The sequence below is a fragment of the Phyllobates terribilis genome, unplaced genomic scaffold (genome assembly GCF_046119375.1).
Source record: "Phyllobates terribilis strain yellow unplaced genomic scaffold, ASM4611937v1 Scaffold_327__1_contigs__length_2127877, whole genome shotgun sequence".
Classification (NCBI taxonomy): domain Eukaryota; kingdom Metazoa; phylum Chordata; class Amphibia; order Anura; family Dendrobatidae; genus Phyllobates; species Phyllobates terribilis.
In genome coordinates, this window is record NW_027363087.1 from 581,027 (window position 1) to 593,605 (window position 12,579).

Consider the following 12,579-nt stretch of genomic DNA (forward strand, 5'->3'; position numbering starts at 1 on the left):
AAATTCTGTATCTCTTGGCAGGAAAACGCACCATCAAAAATGTTGCGATTTTGCCTAGTTTTTTCAGTGCATTCAATGGTTGAAAAACGCAGGCAAAAACGCACAGAGAATTGACATGCTGCAGATTATTTTCTGCACCAGACCTGCAAGTCAAAAATACTCAACGTGTGCATGACACTTCAGGTTTCTCATTCACTTTGCTAGCACCAGGTTTTATCACAAATTCGCGCACAAAAAACCCCACAACAAAAGAAAGCACTAAATCTGCAACATGTGCACACAGCCTAGGGGGTATGTGCACACGGTTGGGACTGGCAAAACTTTGAAAGCAGCATACTTTATGCTGCGTCCAAATCGCTGCACGCAGGTGAATCCGCATGTGTAAATTGAACCATGCGGATTCACCGCAATCAATAAATTGTAGTGATCTAATTTCTGTTGCGGAGACTAGCGGCTCTGCAAGAGAAATTAACATGCTGTGGTCTGGAAAGACGCACCGCATGTCCGAGGGTGATCCGCAGGTGCACAGAGACGCATAGTGGGAATGGGATATCTTGAAATCCCATCCACTATACTGTAACATCTGGCCACTCCGGATTGCACGCAGCGCTAGTGCGCTGCTTCCAATCCGCAGCGATTACTGATTGTGCGCACGTACCCTTACACTGAAATAATTGACATGCTGCAGATTTAAAGCTGCACCAAATCTGCAAGTCACAAATAAGCAATGTCTGCATGAGACTTCAGGATTCTCATTCACTTTGCTGGCTTCAGGAAATCCTTCAGGTTGTGACAAATCTGCACTGAAAAACGCAGCAAAAATGGCAACATATGCACATAGCCTAATAGTCTATGGTGAGGATCACGTTTTTGTGTGTCTGATTTTGTTTAAAATCACGGATAAAATCCAATCAATACAAATATATGGATCTGAAAATGCTATCAATATGCAGTTTTTAACATTTGGAAGGTAGAAAAGGCTGTGATTTTTTTAATGCATACAAGAAAATTACTGCTGAAACACGGACTGTAAAAAGGGACATAATGACCAAAAACTGAGGAATGTCCGATTCAAAATGCTGATGAAATAAAACAGACATTTAAAGGGAATCTGTCACCCCCCTGGGCGATATCAGACCTCAACTATGGGCATACCGGGTATAGAAAAATAAATCTATACATACCTGTATGGCCCATAGCAGAGGTCTGATGGGAATCTGTCACCCCCTGGGCGATATCAGACCTCAACTATGGCCATGCAGGGTATAGAAAAATAAATCTATACATACCTGTATGGCCCATAGCAGAGGTCTGATTGCAGAGAAAACCACTTTAATCAATTCTATTTTGTACAGACTTGGCGTCCGGGAACTCCAAGCAAACCCCGTCTATGTGCTTATTATTCCCCAAAATCCCAGCCTCTCTGGTTAATTATCATATCCCCCCACTCCCCTGCATGTCACAGGACCCTGTGTGGTGCACTGTGCTCGCTGACTTTCCAGGCATGCGCAGAGGGCCGCTCACATAGAGCGCGCTTTGCTTCATCCCGGCCCCGTCTCTACGCGCACTGCGCCGCAGGGCTCTATTGCGCAGGCGCCGGGGGTCATTGTCACTTTCCGGCGCCTGCGCAATAGAAACCTGCGGCGCAGAGCACAGGTAGACGGGGCCGGGATGAAGCAAAGCGCGCTCTATGTGAGCGGCCCTCTGCGCATGCCCGGAAGTCAGGGAGCACAGTGCACGTCACAGGGTCTGTCACAGGGCCCTGTGACGTGCAGGGAAGGGGGGGGGGGATATGATAATTAAGCAGAGAGGTGGGGATTTGAGGGAATAATAAGCAGATAGGCGGGGATTGCTTGGTGTCCCCCGGACGCCAAGCCTGTGGAAAAAAGAATTTATTAAAGCGCTTTTCTCTGCAATCAGACCTCTACTATGGGCCATACAGGTAGTATAGATTCACTTTTCTATACCCTGTATGGCCATGGTAGAGGTCTGATATCGCCCAGGGGGGTGATAGATTCCCATCAGACCTCTACTATGGGCCATACAGGTAGTATAGAGTTACTTTTCTATAACCTGTATGCCCATAGTAGAGGTCTGATATCGCCCAGGGGGGACAGATTCCCATCAGACCTCTACTATGGGCCATACAGGTAGTATAGAGTTACTTTTCTATAACCTGCATGCCCATAGTAGAGGTCTGATATCACCGGGGGTGTGACAGGTTCCCATCAGACCTCTACTATGGGCCATACAGGTAGTATAGAGTTACTTTTCTATAACCTGTATGCCCATAGTAGAGGTCTGATATCGCCCAGGGGGGACAGATTCCCATCAGACCTCTACTATGGGCCATACAGGTAGTATAGAGTTACTTTTCTATAACCTGTATGCCCATAGTAGAGGTCTGATATCGCCCAGGGGGTGACAGGTTCCCTTTAAGGCCTTATACTTCTCTAGCAACTCTAAAACGCAATACATCTTCTGTGGTCAAGTTGCATCTTGTGTCTCGTTTCGTAACTACAGCCATGGATGAAGAGTAGGAGCCCACCAATATCGCAAATGTTCCTCTAGCAAAGCTTTAAATGATTAAATGAATGCAGCGTGTCTATGAAACAATATATGTGTGGGATTTCTGCACCCATGTGTTGTACTACAGGTAGTTCCCACATGCACAGAACTGCTGTAACAGTTAGGAATTGCTATTAGCTGCAAATACACAGTTTTAAAACCTCAACTGAAGGATACAATTTAACAGGCCATACTTTAGTACAGGGGTCCTCAAACTACGGCCCGTGGAGGACTTTTATCCGGCCCGCCGGGCTGTGGGCAGGGGAGAGCGGTGTCAGCGCCCGCCCTTCCCCCAGCTTTCTCAGAGCCCCGGCAGGCGGATACTTACCTCTCCCCGTGCCTCCGCAGAGCCGCTGTCTTCCTGGTCTGCGCTCCCTAAGACGTCTCAGATCAGAGGGTGCGGTGACATCTTTACACCGCGCCCTCCCCTGAGCCGTCACAGGGAGCGCAGAGAGGGACAACGCCGGAGACGCTGGAGTCCGGACCTGAGCAGCGGCAGCAGGCAAGGAGGGAGGTGAGTATTGGATTTTTTTTTTAATGTATGGAGGCATGGGACATAATATTAGGGGTGACATCCTGCATGTGGCATTATATGGGGGGGGGGGGGGGGGGGTGACATCCTGAATGGGGCATTATATGGGGGTGACATCCAGCATGGGGCATTATAAAGACAGGGGAGTGATATCCTGCATGGGTCATTATATTGGGGGGGTGACATCCTGAATGGGGCATTATATGGGGGGGGGTGACGTTCTGCATGGGGCATTATAAAGACAGGGGAGTGATATCCTGCATGTATCATTATATGGGGGGGGGTTGACATCCTGCATGTGGCATTATATGGGGGGGGGGTGACATCCTGAATGGGGCATTATATGGGGGTGACATCCAGCATGGGTCATTATATGGGGGGGGGGGGGGGTGACATCCTGAATGGGGCATTATAAAGACAGGGGAGTGATATCCTGCATGTATCATTATATGGGGGGGGGTTGACATCCTGAATGGGGCATTATATGGGGGGGGTGACATCCTGAATGGGGCATTATAAAGACAGGGGAGTGATATCCAGCATGGGTCATTATATGGGGGGGTGACATCCTGAATGGGGCATTATAAAGACAGGGGAGTGATATCCTGCATGGGTCATTATATGGGGGGGGGGGGGTGACATCCTGAATGGGGCATTATATGGGGGGGGGGTGACGTTCTGCATGGGGCATTATATGGGGGGGGGGGTGACGTTCTGCATGGGGCATTATAAAGACAGGGGAGTGATATCCTGCATGTGTCATTATATGGGGGGGGAGGGGGTGACATCCTGAATAGGGCATTATATGGGGGGGGGGGGTGACATCCTGAATGGGGCATTATATGGGGGGGTGATATCCTGAATGGGGAATTATATGGGGGGGTGATATCCTGAATGGGGCATTATATGGGGGGGGTGATATCCTGAATGGGGCATTATATGGGGGGGGGTGATATCCTGAATGGGGCATTATATGGGGGGGGTGATATCCTGAATGGGGCATTATATGGGGGGGGGGGTGACATCCTGAATGGGGCATTATATGGGGGGGGGGTGACATCCTGAATGGGGCATTATAAAGACAGGGGAGTGATATCTTGCACGGGGCATTATATGGTGGGAGAAAGGGAAATCCTGCATGGGGCATAATAAGGGGGGGGGGGGGGGACAGCCTGCATAGGGCATTATAAGGGGGAAACAGCCTGCCTATTAAGGACCTATGCTGCCTATTGGGTACATTTACCTGCCTATTGGGGACCTATGCTGCCTATTGGGGATATTTACCTGCCTATTGGGTACATTTACCTGCCTATTGGGGACCTATGCTGCCTATTGGGGATATTTACCTGCCTATTGGGGACCTATGCTGCCTATTGGGTACATTTACCTGCCTATTGGGGACCTATGCTGCCTATTGGGGATATTTACCTGCCTATTGGGGACCTATGCTGCCTATTGGGTACAGTTACCTACCTATTGAAATACCGGTTGATTTAACTTTACTTGTTCTTCATTTTAAATATTGTATTTGTTCCTGTATTGTTTTTTTTTTTACTTCAAAATAAGATATGTGCAGTGTGCATAGTAATTTGTTAATAGTTTTTTTAAAAACTATATTCCGGCCCTCCAATGGTCTGAGGGACAGTGAACTGGCCCCCTGTTTAAAAAGTTTGAGGACCCCTGCTTTAGTATATATACAAGTAGACAAGCTTTCCCCTACAAATTAACAAAATCAAACAGTTCAACAGTAAACTTTACATCCAATGCTTTGTAAACCATACATGTTTCAGACACCCAAAAGAAAGAAGTGAAACACTAATGGTTTCACTGCATTTTCAGGTGACCTTTCAGAACAAACTGATGAGGGTACAGTACATTAGGAACACTATTTCTAGCCATTATGACTTGCACAGGCATTTTCAGCAGTTTTTACCTCTGAACTAGAAGATGCAGCAATTTCCCATGTGCTTTTCGGCTTTTATTTCCCTACAGTTTCCCTTGCCTGCCCTTTTATAACAGCAAGTGTAATTTGTTATCTCACCACAGACAGATCAGTAGACTGATTTGAGCAGTATTGAGAATACATCAGTGCTGGGAAACAAAGTGGCTGATAAGTGGAGAAAGAATCATTTTTCTCTAATAAGATATATTACAAAAAGTTTCTGATCTCTATTTTTACTTTTGATTCATGAAACAAATAAGTGGTTTTAAAAATCAATGCATTTTCCAAATGGTCCTTTTGGAACGCAATTTTTCCTCCAAGCAAGAGAAGACTCTTTATATGATGTTTTATTACTTTGCCAGAATTCTTTTAATCTATACTTCATTCTATGTTGTTTTTGCACTTGCTATGTGAACACTGTGGTGCAATTATGTTAAGACGATCTTCCTCATTTCCTTTACTCTTCCTCCCTACCCCATTTTCTCTTTCCCTTTATTTGGTTGCCTTTCCTTTCCCTTCATCCCTTTCCAGACCCCTTGTTCGCTATACTGTAAAAATTTCCTAATAAAAAGAATTTTAAAGAAAAAATGTATTTGTCTAGAAGCCGGATATCATGGAGAATATCAGATGGCTGAAATACTCCTGCACGTTAGGGACTATTTCACAGGTTCAGCACCTATACATAGTATGAGTCTACTAAACCATGATGGTTCTATGGGGATCAGAGTTTTACCCAGTAGTACCATGATCCACATGTTGCGTCAACATTAAAGTTTCTTAGCATGGAACCATTATTTTAACAGGAAACGGAGGTCTAAACAAACCTTTTGGTTTTCTTCCACGTCTTGGTGTAAGTGATGAGAATGCAAATTCAACAGGAGTGGCATCTGGCATTGTAACAATGTTAGATTTAGTCCTTGTTGAACGGGTTGTTCTCTTCTGCTCTTCATCGACATCAGCAGAATCCTCTATATCTGTTTTACCAATAGACTTTTTTGCAGTTTTTCTAGAATTGACTGTGATCACCTCTTGTGCTGTGACAATATTGTCATCTGTATCTTTTTTATCAATCTGATTTTCTGATTTGACTCTAGACCATCTTAAGAGTAACCTTTTAGGAGAATGAGGAGGGCTGGAGTCAGGTTTGTTGGAAGCCTGTGAGGCACCAAGCTCAAAGTGTTTGACCAACTCATTCACAACTTGTTTGTTCGTTAGTCCCCTTGTACGTGTAGAAACAAGTGGTTCAGTCTCAACATTCTCAATGTTTGATTCACTTTCCCTCTCTTGTAGTACTTTGGACGATCTAGTAATTCTAGTAGGTGTTGTCGGCATTACAGTTTTTACATCCACAATATCTCCTGTATTTATGTGGTTATCCAATGCTGCAGCTTTTCCTCTGCGGGTTCTAGCAGGAGAGGCTGGCATCTTTGTTACAATTTCTTCAGTAACAGTGGTTTCCCTTTCTGTGGACTGAGTTTGATCAGAAGCAGAATTTTTAGTTCTTCTAGAAATTCTTGTGGTAGTAATGGATGGTTGGTCCTCTTGTTGGATTGGTAATGTTGTACTTAAGTTTTCAGGATTATCCTTGGTTTTTCTACTGCCTCTTTTAGGGGTTGTAGGAAGTGGAAGGGTATTGTTGGTATTGTCAGATACCTTAGTAGTTCTCCTGATACTTCTGCGAGGGGTTGGAGGCTTTAGTAGTATAGTAGATTTGCCTTCAGTTGGAGAAGTCTGAAATTCATCCAGATTAAGCTTCTGCTCATCTACTTTTTCAGGGGGTGTTATCCTTAGAACTGTGTTAGAGTTTGTTTGCTTAACCTTGTTTACAGGTGTCCTAGCGATATCGTGTGCATTTCTGAGTTTCCTTTCAGAAACTGAATCACTATTAACTTCTTCTGTAAAATCCTTATCCCTATTTTCTTTAAGAGCATCGAGCACGTTTTCTGCAATGGCTGCATTGATAGGTTCAGGCATAAAAGGCAGTGTTTCAGTAACCTTAGTCCCTTCCTCAGTGCCAAGAGCCAAGGCATTATCACAAGTTTCATCACTGCTAACTGTAGCTGTCAAATTGACCTTTTCATCACTGAGATCACATGGATCCATTGATGGTGCTTTTAAGGTTTTTAAGGCAGATTCATAATTGTTGCAATAATAACGGTCAGCATTATTCTCCCCATTAGGGTCTTCAGCGGCTGAACTTATTTGTTGATATGTCACCTCTGGTTCAGGGGCTTTAATATTCACGGTGTAATCCAAATCCTGAGAAAAAAACAACTTATAGTGTTTATAACACATAGTGACAGTTGATAAGTAAAAGAAAAGACAAGTTAGCAGTCATTTTGCTTTGCTGTCTGCAGGAGAGGAACTTGGTGTCATCCGGTTGTCTAGATGACTACTTGCTCTTCCTTATAAGTGGAAATATAATTCAAAGTCAACAAGTATATGAAATTATTCATGCAATACAGAGGCGTAATAGAATATTGGTCTTGGCCACAAAAAAAGTAAAACCATCCCTTTATGTCCCCTGATTGCAAAGCATTTTTTTGTTTGCACCTCTGTTAATATTACTCATTCATTTGTCTGATGAATGTAGTGCAGAGTGTCAAAGAAGCATGAAAAAGACGCTGACAATCATCATAGCAGCGCCAGCAGAGTAATATTTTGACATTTAGACTATTTTGTGTCCTCTTAGGACATCAGACCAAAGCAATTTAGCAGAAGACATAGAAGATTTGGATGCCACCAAGGAGAATCAAAAGCTCCAGGTACAGATAAAATAATCTCACGATAACGATTTCACGGGATCACACCACTGAGGCCAGTTGGACAGTCCCCATACTGACGGGTGAAAACTGTCCTGTTGCCAATTCAATCAAAATTATGTCATTAGATTTGCAAACAAATGGGGCTACAGCAGAAGAACAGAGGCAAGCAAGAGAAAAAATAATGGTCTGCAATCAGAGTAAAGGAATAAAGGTGTGGTGCTAGGTAACAGAAAATAGCAGCTAATATCAGTAACACAATACAACATAAGAACACTATAATAATGGAAACTCTTGTAGATACACTTATGACAACCAGCACTGCACACCAGAAAGCTAGCATTATATGAATACAAGGTCGTTGTAGGTTAAACCACAGCGGTAAGGTTTGATTTTATTTAAATATTATAGTGTTTAAAGGGAAGCGGTCACCAGTGAATCGGGCTCTATGATTGCAGTCAGGTATGTTCTTCCAGTAACTGCTCTGACATTTCAGAGCCGGCTTCTCCTCCTACTGGTTTAGTTGATTGAAAGGCACACAGATGGGAAAGTTCAATCGACGAGAGCAGCGCAAGGAGAAGTCGGCTGGGGCATGGCGTCGTACTAGTCAGGTCTCTCCTTATGGTCCCTGACTGGCTCTTCAAACTAATTGTTCTCTCAAACACCATTGTGTTTAAAAGAATGACATACCTGGCTGTAATCATGCAGCCAAGATTCGATTCACATTTCCAATGGTTTGGGGCAGTATCATTTGAGTGACAGATTGCCTTTAAAATTCTAAGGCTCCAATTCATCATTTGCAGGTTTTTTAAAGTCACTTTTTAGAGCCAAAAGTCACAATCTTAAAAAGAAATGTTGCATGTTAGTCTTCAACTGCACAAAATAAAGCTATATACATTGTGTTCTCTGCTAGGGGTACATGAATACATTACACAAAAACTGGCATTTCGAGAAGTCACAAATGAGGACTAAAACATCAGTATAAAGAAAACCACACACACATTGTAAAAAACAAAAGACAAAACTAAGCATAGATGGCTTTAAAATGTGCAATATAAATAATGAATGGGAAGCAACAAACACTGTGCATCTCAAGGATTCTCTTTCAGGCACGTAAACTGCTGCCATATCATTGGCTAGATCCAAACCCTCCAACCTTAACAGAATTTAAGAATAAAATTAATAATATTATATTTATGAAAAAAGTAGTGTATCAGAAGAGAAACGCTATGCATATACGAGTCGCTGTGGGGACCCTGGTTAGATACTAGTATGTAGGAATGCAAACCGGGAGTAAGAGATCCTTGCTATTCTCCATCCTTTTACACTTAGGCCTTGAAAAAAAGGAGAAAGGAAGGAATAATCGAAATTAGGACCCTATGACAGAACAATCAATGAGAATCAGCTCTTTGTTAGATAGATGGATATTCTCTCTACTCAAAGGGCTAGTGCATACCAATTCCTGTTGATTTATTGTTGTTTTTGATTAATTGACATCTATATATATATATATATATATATATATATATATATATATATATATATATATATATATATATATATATATATATATATATATATATATATATATATATATATATATATAAAATAAAAAAATATTATGATTGCTTTTAACTGAACTGTAACTATGTCAATATCTTATGTTTTTGTTTTCCTTTTCCTGTTTGGAAAAAATACAAAACTGAAAGCTCTAGGTAAAATGGTTTTAATAAAAAATGAACAAAAAAACCCTGTAAGAAACAAATTTTACATAAAAAAAAACAACAAAAAAAAAGATAGACAATGCATCGAAGCCTAACTTTTTCTCACACTTCTACAGTAAGCTTAGAAGCAAACTGTGGTAACCATTATCATTACCTGAATCTCCGCAAAGTGAGAAAATAGGGGTGCGATAGAAGGAATTTCCTCAACAAGTAGAACATTCTCCTCCATAATTTGCAGCTCAGATTCATGCTCTTTCTTTTCTTGACCAAGATTTTCAGAATGGGTACTCTCAATTTCTTCACTATTATGAATACTAATCACAGCTGAAGAAAAGAAATATATGTAATTTTAATTTTTTTTTCAAAAAAAGGGCCGCCATTCAAATACATACAAGCTGTTAATACTGAGAAGTGCAGATACCCCTGTCCATTTTACCATTTTCATTTCCAATCTTGTAGAACAGGGTTCCCCAACTCCAGTCCTTAAGGCCCACCAGCAGATCATGTTTTCAGCGTTTTGGACGCAACAAAAATATGCTGCATGCAAAGTGCTGCTGAGTGCTGATCGGAGGGACGTAGCGGCTAATGAACCAGCAGTGAGATGTTATTTAATGGCCAGGGACCAGGCACCTTCCCAGGCTAAAAATACCAGCTCACAGCAGCCGCATAATTTACATGAATAGAAATGCTAATTAAGACTGGGTGAATGTGACTAGCTTTTGATGTACAAAAACGCTGTAAAAAACGCATGTAAAACACCAAGGTTACTTACCGGTAGCTGGTTTATCCTGAACCCATGACAGCACACCTTGAGAGGGTTCCGCCCCACCAAGGACAGGAAATTGTCTGAAATAAAAGGGAGGTACCTCTCTCGCTTCAGTTGGTTTCCTGTCCTTGATGGTAACCTGTCTGTGGAAGAAAAGAATGCTGTACCTGGATCTGTTCCGGTGTGGAAGAGCGGGTGCCGGCCTGTGCACCGGGTTCCAGGCTTCAGAAGCGCCATCCAAGGTGCAGCGGTCTGCGGGGAGCTGTAGCCCTGCTCACCGCCTGCGCACGCTCAGACACAGCCCCAGGGAACCATGGACGGCGCTTCTGGAGCCTGGAACCCGATGCACAGGCCGGCGCCCGCTCTTCCACACCGGAACAGACCCAGGTACAGCATTCTTTTCTTCCACAGACAGGTTCCCATCAAGGACAGGAGACCAACTGAAGCGAGGGAGAGGTACCGCCCCTTTATTTCAGACAGTTTCCTGTCCTTGGTGGGGCGGATCCCTCTCAAGGTGTGCTGTCATGGGTGAGGGGAAAAAACGCATGTAAAATCTGCATGTAAAATCCGCATGCGATTTATCTGCCAGGGAGAGACAAAAACGCTCAGGAAATTTCAGCTTCAAATCCGCATCGTGCGCAAATACCCTTACACAGGTGATGGAATTACTGCCTGCGCAGGTAATGTAATTATCACCTGAGCAATACTAATGAAATCCTGAAAACGTGACCTGTTGGTGGGCCTTGAGCACTTCAGTTTGGGGAAGACTGTTGTAGAACATAAACCCTGAATCGAGTTTGCACTGCATAGATAGTTGTAGATAAAATAGGCCATACGCTTCAGGTTCTAGATGGCTGGAAAAGCCCATTAAGATTAAACTCCATTTTGATGCCTTTTTATGACAGATGAAGATTGAATGCAGATATCTTAAGAAAAATGCAAGTAAGTTTTGGATTTTTTGAGGGGATGTTGTTGGGTGCTGGCTGTAGTTGAATAGTGTTTCGATGGCAGATCTGCATCGCATAAATTTATGCTGACACTAGGCCACAGATAACAGCAGAGACCGCATCATATTTTATAAATACAAATTGCTGATCAATCTTCTAAAACGACCATCTTTACAGTGCAACCATGACAGACGAGCCATTCAGGATATCCCTAATGGTTTGCTTTAGTGTTCTTTGAGGGTCAGCTCGCATATGATCACATGCATTCAAGAAATGGCAAGTGTAAGGGGAAATGACATGGTCTTATCATGCACAGCCACACTTTGCACATTGTATTGACAGGCTGATTTTACAGAGGACCCAGCATATCTGCTTAGTATCTGCAACAAAATGGACATGCTGTGCATTTCATTACTCAAAGACTGTCCTCAAATCAACACCATTCCTCTGCAAAGTGTGAATAGGGCTTTAACCCCTTTACAACCCAAGGTGGTTTGCACATTAATCACCAGGCCAATTTTTACAATTCTGACCACTGTCACTTTATGAGGTAATTACTCTGAAACGCTTCAACGGATCCCACTGATTCTGAGATTGTTTTTTCGTGACATATTGTACTTCATGATAGTGGTAACATTTCTTCAATATCACTTGCGTTTATTTGTGAAAAAAATGGAAATTTGGCAAAAATTTTGAAAATTTAGCAGTTTTCAAAATTTGAATTTTTATGCCCTTAAATCAGAGCGATATGTCACACAAAATAGTTAATAAATAACATTTCCCACATGTCTACTTTACATCAGCACAATTTTGGAACCAAAATTTTTTTTATTGGGGAGCTATAAGGGTTAAAAGTTGACCAGCGATTTCTCATTTTTCCAACAAAATTGACAAAACCATTTTTTTAGGGACCACATCATATTTAAAGTCACTTTGAGGGGTCTTTATGACAGAAAATACCCAAAAGTGACAGCATTCTAAAAACTGCACCCCTCAAGGTGCTCAAAACCACATTCAAGAACTTTATTAACCCTTCAGGTGCTTCACAGGAATTTTTGGAATGTGGTTGAAAAAAAATTAACATTTAACTTTTTTCACAAAAATGTTACTTTAGACCCAATTTTTTTTATTTTCGCAGGGGTAACAGGAAAAAATGGACCCCAAAATTTGTTGTGCAGTTTCTCCTGAGTAAGCAGATACCCCATATGTGGGGGAAAACCACTGTTTGGGCGCACGGCAGGGTTCGGAAGGGAAGGAGCGCCATTTGACTTTTTGAATGTAAAATTTGCTTGAATAATTAGTGGATGCCATGTTGCATTTGGAGAGCCCCTGATGTGC

At 42.5% G+C, this 12,579-nt stretch overlaps 1 pseudogene; it reads right to left on the reverse strand.

Moving 5' to 3' along the window:
• Window positions 1-12,579, reverse strand: part of LOC141221659 (protein ELYS-like) — a 116,321-nt pseudogene that overhangs the window by 14,216 nt on the left and 89,526 nt on the right.